The 14,723-nt window shown below is 35.0% G+C and overlaps 1 protein-coding gene across 1 annotated transcript in view; it reads right to left on the bottom strand.

The window, feature by feature from the left end:
• LOC129938332 (rootletin) overlaps window positions 1-9,637 on the bottom strand; it is a 66,501-nt gene extending 56,864 nt beyond the window's left edge. The window contains exon 1 of the mRNA XM_056045812.1: window positions 9,546-9,637. The gene's annotated coding sequence lies outside the window, so the exon portion shown is untranslated. The remainder of the gene's footprint in view (window positions 1-9,545) is intronic.
• Window positions 9,638-14,723: the final 5,086 nt, after the last annotated feature.

The raw sequence follows: 14,723 nt of genomic DNA, 5'->3' as shown, positions 1-14,723 counted from the left end.
CTTGTTGAAACCACATGTCAACCAAGTTCAGTTCTTCCATTTTTGGCAACAAAAAGTTTGTTAGCATTGAACGATAGCGATCGCCATTCACCGTAACGTTGCGTCCAACAGCATCTTTGAAAAAATACGGTCCAATGATTCCACCAGCGTACAAACCACACCAAACAGTGCATTTTTCGGGATGCATGGGCAGTTCTTGAACGGCTTCTGGTTGCTCTTCACTCCAAATGCGGCAATTTTGCTTATTTACGTAGCCATTCAACCAGAAATGAGCCTCATCGCTGAACAAAATTTGTCGATAAAAAAGCGGATTTTCTGCCAACTTTTCTAGGGCCCATTCACTGAAAATTCGACGTTGTGGCAGATCGTTCGGCTTCAGTTCTTGCACGAGTTGTATTTTATACGGTTTTACACCAAGATCTTTGCGTAAAATCTTCCATGTGGTCGAATAACACAAACCCAATTGCTGCGAACGGCGACGAATCGACATTTCACGGTCTTCAGCAACACTCTCAGAAACAGACGCAATATTCTCTTCTGTACGCACTGTACGCATTCGTGTGGTTGGTTTAATGTCCAATAAAGAAAACTGAGTGCGAAACTTGGTCACAATCGCATTAATTGTTTGCTCACTTGGTCGATTATGTAGACCATAAATCGGACGTAAAGCGCGAAACACATTTCGAACCGAACACTGATTTTGGTAATAAAATTCAATGATTTGCAAGCGTTGCTCGTTAGTAAGTCTATTCAAAGCATACTGAGCTTTCTCTTTGACACCATGTCTGAAATCCCGCGTGATCTGTCAAATACTAATGCATGAAAATCCTAACCTCAAAAAAATCACCCTTTAATAAAACATTCAAAGAGTTTTTAGATACCTTAAACACACTGAAGGTTTCTTTGTACATTTATACATTTATACATTTATTTGGAAGTGCAATGAAAAGGAAAGATAGAGTGAGGTAAAGCATTCCACATTCGCGTAGTACAGCTAAAGAACTATTCTTTGCACTTTAACAGTACGTCTTAAGGCTTAAATAATGAACATTTCTAGAAGCGAAAGCATTACAGTTGAACTCTTAAAGGAGAAAAATGCAACAGGCTATTTTAATAAAAAAGAGTGAGGCAAGAAAGTGCGGCGATTTTCGAGTGGCGGAATTAGTTCATGATGCATTTGTCACCAATCCATATAAAAGATCTTCGTTGAATACTGTCGATGAGGTCAAAGTATGTTTCTGGAGAACACACATATAAAGGGTGTCCCAAAATTAACGCAAGATTTGAATTTGCCGCCATTTGTGGAGTAAAGTGTTGGCAACTCTGAAAAAAAGCAATTTGACAGCTACAGTATAGGGTTATTAAAAATGGAGCGTTACACGATAGAACGTCGTGTCTTCATTATTAAAGAATATTTCAAAAATAGTGAAAGCTTGGCGGCTGCAGTTCGAAAATTTCATACAAAATATGGTCGGAATAGTGTTTTAACTTCGTCAACTGTGAAGAGATTAATTGAAAAATTCATGGAGACTGGATCCGTTGGAGACGCCAAACACACTGGTCGTCCAAAAACACGCCGTTCAAATATGAATGTCAATGTTCAAATATGCAGTGCGTGAGAGTGTTGCTGACAATCCAGGAACCTCAATTCGACGTCGTGGACAAGAATTGCAAATTCCAAGAACCTCTTTACAGCGTAGACTCACCAAAGATCTGTGTCTTCATGCTTACAAAATTCAATTAACACAACAATTGAAGCCTAATGACCATGGACAAAGAAGAGAGTTCCGTGAATGGATTATTGAACATCAACAAATGGACCCTGATTTTTCGAGCAAAATCATCCTAAGCGATGAAGAACATTTTCATCTTGATGGCTTTGTCAATCGCCAAAATTTCCGCATTTGTGGTTCGGAGAACCCACATGTGATTGTCGAAAAACAAATGCATCCACAACGCGTGACTGTATGGTGTGGATTTTGGGCTGGAGGCATAATTGGGCCATATTTTTTTGAAAATGATGCTGGTCAAGCAGTGACTGTTACTGGTGCTCGATATCGCGACATGATTACACAGTTCTTTCTGCCAAAATTGGATGATATTGATGTGTCCAATGTGTGGTTTCAACAAGACGGTGCCACATGTCATACAGCCCGTGAAACAATTCAATTACTGAATGAGACATTTCCAGGTCGTGTACTCTCTCGTTTCGGTGATCAAAATTGGCCTCCTAGATCGTGTGATTTAACACCATTAGACTTCTTTTTATGGGGTTATTTGAAATCACAAGTCTATGTCAACAAGCCCACAACCACCCGTGCATTAAAGGAGGAGATTCAACGCTGCATCAACGAAATTCAGCCAAATTTATGCAGAATGGTCATGGAAAATTTCAACAAAAGAGTGCGCATGTGCATGCAAAGCCGTGGAGGCCATTTGTCCGAAGTGTTATTCCATACATAACCCTATCCTATGTACTTTACGAGTCAATAAAAATATAACTATCAAAAGACTAAAAACGCCGCTTTCTATTTAATTCAAATCTTGCGTTAATTTTGGGACACCATTTAGATAAAAGTTCCACTAAAGTTTTGGGACGCGTTTGGGACATACTTAATATAAACTGCTAGTTGATTCATATGACCATAAAAAACCAATTAAGAGTGATTCCAAATATTTAGATATGCTTTCCCTCTTGTAGATTTGGTGGTGATAATAATTAACTTCAAGGCTATCACTATCTGCCTTTTTTTAAAGAAATTTAGGGTATAAATCTATCTATCTATCCTTAAACATATACCGAGAATATCGAGATGTTTTATTTCATTGATGCACGTGCCACCTATTTATGGTCAAGACAGAATTGGGTTTTTGAGACATTGAATAAAATTGGTTTCCTATTCCACATTTTACAATGATGTTTAGGATGGAATTTATTGAACTTACAATATGTTGTCGTTGTAGTTCGTTATCCAAAGAAGTGAAGAAGATTTCAGTCAGCGAAATAATTAATTAGATACAAAATTGACAGATAGGAGATCATTAATGAAAATAAGAAAAAGTGTCACACAGAGCCCTGGGACGCACCAGCATTTATTTTGTGATTTAAGAACAATCCCCCATGTTCCGAATTTCGATCGAAAGTGAATTGAAATCATTTTTTAATTTCACGTGAAATGAAATTGCATGTGCAATACGATCGATTTCGAAAACTTTGAAATTGCTCCGAACTATCAGAACTGAAGGATCATCCATTTTTATTGTGTTTCTGAAGTAAAATGTTTGCTGTTTTGAAGATGGATGCAATATTATTGGCAATTAATAAATAAGAAGATGAATCATGCGAGACAAATCAAATATATTGGATTTACCTGACACAATGTAAGTGTGTGAAAATTATGTAGAATTGTTCTAATAAAGAGATTAATTTTAAGACGCTTTTTTATATGTTCTAAGAGAAATAGAACCACTTATAATACCTCCATCGTTTCCTTCAATTCAAAAACTTGTTGCAACCTTTCGATTCCTAGCAGAAGGAAGCTATCAAAGATCAATTCACAGAAATAAAAAATGTGATTTCAAAGCTTTTTTTTAATCGTTAACGCAACATATTTCTATTTTTAACTTCCCATAGGAAGTTATTGTAATGGGTCCGATTTGTCAAATTGAAAATTTTGACATTTCTCGACGTTTCAAGGTCTCTAGAGTAGAATTAAAAGATTTTTAGAAAGATGTCTGTGCTTGCGTGTGTACGTACGTTCGTACGTCCGTACGTTCGCGACGTTTTTTTGTCCTCCATAGCTCAAGAACCAGAAGAGATATCGACTTCAAATAAATTTTGTTATACAGATAATAAGGCAAAAAGATGCAGAAAGGGCTCTCAAGACAATTGCGTGGTGGTTTTTTTTTACCATAGCAGTTTGAAAAAAAGGTGAAAATTTTGGCTAACCCTAAATATCTTACGAACCAAAAACGCTAGAGACTTGAATTTAATTTTATATAATAAACTGTAATGTGATACCAAACAAGTATATTTTTTGGAAAAATTCCATTTAACCCTTTACTGCACAAGAAGCCATATATGGCTTTTGAATTTTCAACGCCTACTACTGAGATTTCACAAGTGCCACTGGAAAAGAACCGTTTTGATCGCCTAAAACAGTTCTTTGTTAATGTGTTTTTGTGTATTTGTTTTTTTTTTTCTTTGCGCAATCGCGAAAAACCGCAGTCAATTTCAACAGTGCGCGCAGCGACAGTGTAGTTAAAAAACATAGAAATAAAAAATCATTTATAATTGACCTGCCAATAATTTAATATTGGTAAGTAAGATTTCAGTGTTAAATGTTTATTTATGTCTGTCAAATTCAAACCACGGGGCGTTTTTGACAACGTCCATATATGGCTCCTTATCCATTCATATAAATATTAATGGATGCCATATATGGCTTCTTGTGCATTTACAAAAATATTGATATACGAGCATTTCGTTTTTTTGCAGTGAGAAAGCAATGATATCCTCGAATTCCTTCTACGGAAAAAGATATTGTGCCGTTCCTGGCGATGGATTTGCGAGTGAGGATGAAATCCTGGAATCGGATTGTGAGCAGGATGTGGAGATGGAAGGTATAAAGCACAATGGAGGTACCTGAAACAGATGAAAGTGAGTACGACTCTGCAGATAAAAAACCACTGTCCATTTTGAGCTCAAAACAGAAAAACAAAAACAAAAGGTTACGTGGACTAACAAGGCTCGTGCATCCTACGAGGAAAGCGATTATCCCTTTTTAGGGACCAAAGATTTTCCAGAGGAAATGTCCTTAGAGACCCCGGCTGACTTTTTTTCTTTTCTTTTCACTGGAGAATTGTTAGACATGATTGTCGAGGAATCCAATAGAAAAGCCTTACAAGACAACATAAATAAGCCAGTCAATATAACACGAAGTGAAATGGAACAATTTGTCGATATTTCTCTATTCACGTCTCTCGTCAAATTACCTTCTACAAGACGATATTGGAACTCCCAACTAGGACAGCCCTTTGTTTATGAGACCATGCCATGTAGGCGGTGGGAGGAAATAAAAAGATATCTCCATTTTGGGGACAATGACAAATTTGAGGGGTTTGGTCAACCTGGGCACGACAAGCTGTTTAAAGTCAGGCCACTCTTGAATAACATAAGGGAAAGACTTCTCCTCATACCTAAAGCCTAGTACATACTTCCTCGTGAAGTGAACGTTCGCCAGTGGAGAAAGTGAACTTTTGACATTGCTCACTGGTACACACTTGTGAGTACACGTTGTGAACATGAACAAACCAAATGTCAAAGCTTCACCAACAGTTCCCGTACATTTTGCACGTGAATTGCCCGTGAACGAAAACTCTCCACTTTGTTCTCCACTCAGCTTCACAAGCAAGTTCACGAGTGAACCAAAAACTGAAATTTGTATGGGTTCACGAGATGGTTCACAAGTATGTACTAGGCTTTAAGAAGAACACCTTGCAGTGGACGAACAAACAATACCCACTAAGAGTCGACATCAGCTTAAGCAGTATAACCCCAAAAAACCACATAAGTGGGGTTACAAAAACCTCGTTTTAAGCGGAATATCGGAGTTCAGCTACGACTTCGACATTTTCGCAGGGGAGCAGAGCAACGTGGTTCCAGATGGTTTCCCAGATTTGGGTGTTAGTGGAAATGTTGTGTCCAACGGTGCCAAGACATTTGAACCACAAAATATATTTTGATAACTGGTTCAATAGCCCGAAACTTCAAGTTTGTCTTACAAAAGCGGGTCTTCTTCCACTGGGAACGGTGAGGCTAAATAGAATTCCCAACATTGAGGTGCCCAAAGAAAAAGAAAGAAAGAAAAGGGGCCGAGGAAATATTGTTGAAAAGATGGCAACCATTGAAGGCGTTGACGTTTCTTTCGTGTCGTGGTTCGACAACAAAGTCGTAAACATGCTTTCCACATTTTTGGGGTCCAATCCCACAACCAAAAAAAGAAGATGGTCAAGGAAGGATAAAAAATACATCGAGGTTGACTGCCCACAGATAGTAACCGAGTACAACAAATACATGGGTGGTGTTGACCTCTTAGATTCAATGCTCGGTCTTTGCCGAATCGAAATACGGTCTAAAAAGTGGTATATCAAAATCTTTTTTCACTTTTTGGACTTATGTGTTGTCAATTCATGGATTTTGTGGAGGCAGAAAAGCGACACGTATATGACTCTCTTCGACTTTAAGCTGGCTGTAGCGGAACATTTGTGCAGGAGTAAGTAGAGCCTGAAAAGGGGACGCCCTGCTTCGATTTCAAACACGCCAAAACGCCAAAAAACTCAAATGGACTCAAATCCTTCGACTCCTGTTTCATCACTTCACCTCAATTGTTTCAATCCCTCAAAAAAAAATAAGAAGGCGTCATGACATTCCGCTGAATTCCGTGCGGTTGGATGGTGTCGATAACATTCCGGAATGGCAAGAAACCAGACAGCAATGCCAAAATGACTGCAAATACAGGTTATTTATAATTTGCAAAAAATGTAGACTAAACCTATGCCTGAACAAGGATCGAAATTGCTTTGCATCATTCCACACTTAATGTTTTTTATATTAAATAAATGTTTATTAACCCTTGAACTGATTTGTATATTTATTTTTGTCTTCGCTTGAAAAATAAGTAACTGCACAAGCAGCCATATATGGCTAAAGTTAATAACTTTTAATACAATTTGTTTAAAATTTTTTTTTTGTTTAGTCTCTTAATTTTACAAAATGAAAAAAAAAACACAATTTTTTTTTTCATTGGATCATAGTGCGTTCAGTAGAGGGAACGGTTTTTTTTTATAAATCGAAAAAACTGAAAAAAAAAAATTGTCACCTCCAAAATTTTAAGACTAAAATAAGATTTCATCTCCAAAACAATTTTTTGCAACGAAGAATAATGTTTTTGACATCTGATAAAAATCAAATTGACAGTTTTTTTTTATAAAAAATCAAAAAAAAACATTACTCAAATTTGGTAAAAATTGAATATCAATATCTTTTTTAAAAACTTGAAATTTAGACTTCAAATTTATTTTATCTTATAAGAAATATTGTTTTGAACATTCTGAAAAATGTTGAGAAAAATCGAATTGACGGTTTTTTACAACAAATAAAAACCTAAAAAAAATAAATAAAAGGCGGCAAAAATTGATTTTCGACTCGAATAACTTTTCAAAACTTTGAGATATTCGATTAAATTTACTTTTATCTTTCAAAATCTATTCTTGTCAACATTCAGTAAAATTTTGAAAAAAATCGAATTGACTGTTTTTGCACAAAAAATTAAAAAACGAAAAAAATTAACAAAAGTTGGTAAAAAATGATTTTCGACTCAAATATCTTTTCAAAAATTTGAAATAATAGCTTCTTATTAATTTTTACTTATAAGAAATATTGTTTTTAACATTAAAACAAAGTTTGAGAAAAATCGAATTGACAGTTTTTTTTACAAAAAATTAAAAACCTAAAAAAAATTAACAAAACTTGGTAAAAATTTACTTTCGACTCAAATACCTTTTCAAAAATTAAAAATATTGGCTTCAAACTTATTTTCTTTCACAGAAAATATTGTTTTCGATATTCAGTAATTTTTATATAAAAATCCAACAGTCCGTTTTTTTCATAAAAAATAAAATCTACAAAAAATAATACGCAAATTTGGTAAAAATTAATACGAATACATATAGACAAACTTTTAAGCAAGACAAATCGACAGACGGGATGGAAAGTTATCAGTGTGGATCGCATCCCAGCCCCTTTTTTTAATTTCGTATTAGAAGAACCAGGATGGAAAGTAAATTATCTGAAGATAAGAAAGAGGAAGAATATGTATGTTTAAATTGTAAAGCGATCGCCTATTGGTTGTGTAGTTACATAGGAAGGTGTCTAAAACGAACATAGAATAGTTCACTTGGCGTGCTCAGATTTATGCAGATAGATAGATAATGACATGTTTATGATGATAGTGAAAGAATGTTTTTCGTTAAAGTACAAGAAATTGCTATTCATGTGTTGGTTACAGTCAGGCTCTTGTGCTCATCTTAAAGAATAATATTTTGAAATCATATATACAAAAGTACCAAGATATTAATTCTTGATAGACACTTTAAAATAGACACTTCTTGATAGACACTTGAACATATTATATTCGTTAATCCGATGCACTGGTGCTACACGGCCATAGTTGGTATTTACAATAGTTATAGTTATACAAATGAATAAATTTGTAACAAATGCATTAATTTGAATAAAACCTAGGAATGTAATTAAAATTTTGTCAAAATAATTTACTTAAAATACAGTTAAAATAATGTTTAAAAAATATTTTAAGATTCAAAATAAATTTGTCTTCAAAAATTTAAATGCCATTTTATAAATCAAAAAACCCTTTTATTTTTCAATTTTGTTTTTTTTTTCAAAATCGATAGCACGGTTTTTTTTTTTAAATTATTTTTTATATATAAATTTTTTTAATTTTGTTCAAAAAATATTTTTTGTATGTAGTTGTTTAAAGATTAAAAATATACGCTATACATTTGAATTTTGTAAAAAAATGTTGACCCGTTTTTGAGATATTGAATTTAAAAAAAAAATCAATATTTTTTTTTAAATCCAAAAAATAAAAATTGCATTTTTGATAATCAAATATTGTTAAGGCAATATAACAGCTCATTCAAACAAAAAATTATTGAAATCAGTTTATAAGTTGCTAAGAAATTTAAAAAACAAAATAACGGTTCTATGAGCGGTACCTTTCCTGAGCAATACAAAAATTTGTTTTTCTTATTAAAAGAAGCCAAGTTAAAAAATAAAATTTTAGAGAAAATTTAAAGAAAATCTATCGGTTTGTTTTTGAGAAAATTCGAATTTTCGTTTTTTGACCAAAAAAATTGTATAATAGCCACTGTAGTTTTGATCTTAAAAAAAAATGAAAAAAAATCCTAACGCGAATCTGCTCAAAACTTTAACTTCCAACTTTGAACTCAATCGACCCAATGGTTTATTCTGTAGGAGCGTGGACAGACAGACAAAACCGACCGGACGGAATCGCAGGACCCACTATTTTCGACTTCTCTACCATCGTAATATCATGTTTGATTCAAATCTCGAGTTCGAAATTTTGCACGAATGCAAAACTTGCCATATATGTATGTACATAGTTCCTATATGTATGTCGCAAGTAAAAATCTTAAAGGATCTCTTTAAAAAAATTAATTATTCAGGCTTAATATCTTTACTTTAGTTTTTTGTTAGTAAACTATTTAAAAACTTGGTTCTGGAAATGTAGGTATGACGTTATTGTTTAGTTATTGTGTTTATATTTTTTTGATATTGTGTATTAACACAACTCCACACCCTTTTTGGAAAATCAAAACAAGCACTTGGGTTTTTTTAACTTTATCATATTTTCTGAGAATGCAAATTAGTTTTTCCATATGCAAATTTATTATAAGCAGAACTTATGTAAATAATTTCAGTTTCAGTATTTAATTTTTACCTTTTTTTAGTGAAAATAACAAATATTGTTTCACAGTTGATTTAGGTATCCTTTAATATAGAATTGATAATGAAGTTCAAAAACACTTTATTTTCAATTACTTTTATCACAGTCAAATAAAATTTATTTATAGATACTATTCTTTTTTTTATTATTTACTTATTTACAAAACTTAAACCAACAACTCTCTTCCTCTTTGCATTTGATATTTTCACATGTTCAAGGAGTAAAGAAATGAATAATAATAAATTGTTTGTTTACAATGTTTCATTTAAGTATTTTACTATAGCAACCATGTTTACCAAAGTGGAACGAAAAATATGTTCGTGAATCATGAGCCGAGTCCAAATTCAGTGTTGTGTCTAAAGTCTGGGGTGGTTTCTTAATCTAAATCAATTTATCAACTCAGCGGGACATTACATTTATCATTTAATTTTTAAAATATAATTAATTAATTTTGAGTAGACTTCTATCCACTATTAAATAAGTAAATTAATTTTATACGTCGTCTTCTCCTGTTTAATTAACTTATGTTTTGGTATGTTTTGTATGATGTATTTTCATTAAAGCTATGAAACTGTGAGTTCAGAACAGATTTTTTAAAAACTTTAAAATGTATATTTTGGGAACGGATCGAAATGCTGTATTATAAAATACTGTATGGTCAAAATTCTTTATGATTAATATTCTGTATTTCAAAATACTGTGAATTTAAAATACTGTGTCACAAAATGCTGTATGCTAATGAAAAATTATGATGTTGTTTTCTTAAAAAAATGTATTCTGAATTTTGAAATACAGAATTTTGCGATGCAGTATATTGATCATACAGTATTTTGTACAGAAAGTTGTTTGAAAACATTGTTCTGAGATAAAATACATAAATTGGGTGGGGCGCAACATACCGTTTGAGAACTAGGGCCTAGTGACTCAACCATTCCTGTATGCGAGTATTGTTGTCAGGGATGGAAGGAACCTACAGTTTTAAGCCGAATCCGAACGGCTAGTTTGAGAAAGCACTTTTCATGGCAACTCTTGGAGAATTTGTCAATTCCTCGCAAGAGGCAGTACCTGTGAAAAAAACTTTAGGTGGCATAGGCAGGCATCGAGCCCAAGACCTGTCGCATGACAGTCCATCGCACTGTTTTTTTCTTTTTTTTTATAATTCATTTTTTATTAATTCATTCTTAAACCTATCTTAAAGCTAGACAAAAATTCATAAAACTAGCCTAATTATCCATGACTTACAACTAACTTAATGGTCCCATACGGACACTCTAAGTTAAACTATAACACTTAAAACTAATGCCTTTCGGCCCTAAGATCTATTTTACTTCATTTAAATTTTATTTATTTTGTATTTATTAGAAAAGTTGAAAAAAAAACTAATCAATATCCTTTTTTATTTTTACTTACAAACTACTTAAAATTAGGTCCTAAAATAAAACTTAAAACTAACTTAAACTACCTATTCTACCTATAAACTACTTAAAACTAGAACAACCACAGCAGCAAATTTAACTATCTAACATTTTTGTTTTTCATATTTCGTTGTCTTTTTTTTTATTTTTGTATTTTTTTTATTTTTATTTATTTTTTTTAATGTTTTTTTTTTTTTTTTATTTCTTGTTTTTTGTTTTTTTTTTTAATTTTTTTTTTTTTCGTGCCACCATGCCTATTCTACTTAAAACTTAACCCTAAAACTATAAAACAAGTATGTAAGCCGGCCAAGGCTTAAAACCCCATCCCGACAACCCAATATCAAGTGCCGTTTGAAGCCACCAAAACTGGTTTTCTCCTGCTTCAGCCTATCAGTTCGGTCCCGTTCGGACACAGCCCTACTGAACCGAAAGAGCTCCGCTCCGCCTTGTGCCATGACGTCCCTATTGTACAGGAGTCGCCTATCCACGGTTCTTCGTCTGAAGTGGTAGATTAATGGAACTGCCAATCTATCCTGTATCAGACCGCATCTATCTAAAAAGAGGAATGCCTCTGGGGGAATGAAGCCGCTCAAGCGTGCACTCTCAAAATACTCAACGTTCGGATAGAACGCCTCGAAAATTAAATTGTTGGTCGAAGACATAGCTCTTGCAATGTGACCTCGAACGAGTTTTATCACGAAATTGTCAATTCTGTTGATTCGAGCCCCGTTGTACAGGACCTCGTTGGAATAATAATGCACATAAGAAGATTCGGCTGTTCGATATAAGCCGGTACAGCGTCGTAAACACTGCCGCTCGAACACCCGAAACTTCTCCATCTGGGAAGGGGCAACGTTGAACCACACAGGACAACCATACACGATCATTGGCCGTATGAGGGCCATGTAGCAAATTACCTTCACTCTGGGGTCAAGCCGACTGCTAAAAAACAGCCGTTTCGTCAGAGCGAAGGCTCCTATGAAAAATACAATGTAATTGAAGATAAATAGATCTTAGATTGTAGATTGACCACCGAATCTGCCCATCAAAGCTTGGAGGATTAACTTCTCTCTTCCTTGAGCACTCACCAGAAGGTTCTCGAGCTTTCATCTTCCGCACTTTTTCTAATTCATTTGTGATGGTTTCAATTTGTTCGTCAATTTTCTCGAAACGTGCATTTTGTTTTTCGACGTGCTCGTCGACAGTTTTGATTTTTTCTTCGAAGTCAGCAAACCTGCTTTCTGTAAGGTTTTTCTGTTCGTCGAATCGCACTAAAATATTCTGCTGTTCTAGCTTTTGGTGGCTTCTCAGGGCTTCTAATTGTTGCAGGACATCATTTTTATTTTCTTCAAATTTGGCTTAAAGCACTGACACCATGTTAGATAAGGCAACATTTGCATTTATCTCTTCCACTTTTGCTTCTAATTCAAAAGCAAACGTATCTGGGTCTTCATTTTGCTGCTCAAGATATTCCTACAACCGTTTAACGAAATCGGTTTTTACTCCTGTCCCACTTAAGCCACGTTTGCTTAGTTCGGCCTTTAGCTCAGGGACAGTTACGTCTTTCAAAACTTAACTATTTTTTTTAACTTCACTACTTTACACAAAATAGTTTAAACACTGCTCACTGTTCTTATTCTCAATAGGTTTTAATCCCACTTCTGACGCCAATGTAATATTCGGCTTGGTCCGACAATTAAAACTTATTTACACTTGCAAATAAAACACAATTTTGCTTTATTTAAATTGTTCCAACTTATTTATTGAACACTTTCAATTAATAATTTTTAAACACAGTCTTTACTCAATTATTACTTTTTAAACACAGTCTTTACTTTATCGCAGTTCACAACCAATAATAATCCCGCTTCGCTTATGAGCGCCTATTTCTATACCTCAAATTGGTTCGAGAAACTACTAGGTTGTTCTCGATGCTTAACAAAGCTAGTTCTCCTCTTAATCACTAGATGTTTCTCGATGCTTAACGAAGCGAGTTCTCCTCTTAAGCACTAGACTCTTAACGAAGCACTATATGTTGCCCCTTATTTTATTCTACTATAACACGATATTAAAAGAGATAAAGAGCGTATACATATTATAATATATATATATAATGATGGTTAGTGCGATGGACTTTCAAGTTGGTTGAGGTCCTCTCCCACTTGGGGGCGCCATCCCTCGTGATAGTATTCAAAGACCTTCCGGGCTGGAGCGTTAATGTCCATTCGCTCTACGTGACCTAGCCATCTAACCCGTTGGACTATAATTCTGCTAACTAGGTCAGTGTCGCTGTACAGCCCGTACAGTTCGTCTCCATTTTCCATCTATGCATACGGGACCAAATATCAACCGAAGAATTTTTCTCTCGAAGCATCCTTAGACGTTCTCATCTTTCTTTGACAGGGTCCAGGCCTCAGCGCCATAAATGAAAACCGGGATGATGAGTGTCTTATAAATGGTAATTTTACATCCTCGAGAGAGGATTTTACTTCTCAATAGCCTTCTAAGTCCAAAGAAGCAGTGATTTGCAAGAGTTATTCATCGTAGCGTTGCCTAGGTAGACAAAGTCCTTAACTACCTCGAAGTTACAGCTGTACATGGTGACGTTTTGTCCAAGACGTCGTTGTTCAATGTCCTTTGTTGATGACAGCATATACTTGGTCTTGCCCTCATTGACCACTAAACCCATCTTCTTCGCTTCCGTCGCAATACTCAAAAACGCTCCACTGAAATCACGCTTTGATCTTCCAATTAGTTCAATATCATCTGCGTATCCGAGTTATTGGATGGACCTTTGGAAGATTGTGCCTCTAATGTTGACGGTTAAGTTTTGCACAATTCTTTCCAGAACGATATTGAAGAACTCGCATGACAGTGCATCGCCTTGTCTCAGATAAGTTTGACAGGGATGCCAAAACTAGACATTGCTTTGTAAAGCTCTTCCCTTTGGATGCTGTCATACACGGCTTTAAAATCGATAAAGAGATGGTGGGTGTCGATTTGAAGCTCCTGGGTTTTTTCCAAGATCTTCCGTAGTGTGAAAATTTGGTCGATAGTGAACTTTCCTGGTCCGAGCAACTTACCGAATCTCACTGAATCGATAGGAGACCTTGAATCAAAGGTGAAAACCTTTGAAACTTCTATAAGTAAAGCTTTTAGAGTCTCTTGCCCAGTTAAATATAGCCGTAAAACCCTTCCTTCTTGGTGGAATGAAGAACTGTCCAGTCTTAGGAAAATGACGAGGACAATTTTCAATACCTGCCACAAACAAAAGTTTTACTAACCGTATAAAGACTCTCTTAAAATTTACAAGCAACCCCTGTCATCAGCCAAAAGACAAGGCTGGAGAGAATACTGTCAATCCATCGAAGACATAAAGGACTCCGCAAGGCTCAGCAAAGTTTTATCGAAGGAACATTGTAATCCTTCATTTCTAAAAAAGCCTGATGAAACCTGGACAGCCTCTCCAGCCGAATCTCTTGAGCTACTGATGAAGACGCACTTTCCGTTTTACGAGAGTGATAACCCCGAATCGCTTGAAACCACAGAGCTAAACGTAGCTCATGTGGAGCAAGTCAATTCCGTTATAACCAGAGAAAATATTTTGTGGGCCATCAATACTTTTTCTCCATATAAATCCCCAGGCATGGATGGCATACTGCCAGTTATGCTTCAAGAGTTGCATGATGTGGCAGCTCCATGGCTGGAACAAGTTTTCAAAGGATGTCTCCTTCTCAAACATGTGCCCATGTCGTGG

The sequence above is a fragment of the Eupeodes corollae genome, chromosome 1, assembly GCF_945859685.1.
Source record: "Eupeodes corollae chromosome 1, idEupCoro1.1, whole genome shotgun sequence".
Taxonomy (NCBI): Eukaryota; Metazoa; Arthropoda; class Insecta; order Diptera; family Syrphidae; genus Eupeodes; species Eupeodes corollae.
Note: the sequence above shows the minus strand (reverse complement) of the source record. Positions and strands in the feature narration are given on the sequence as shown.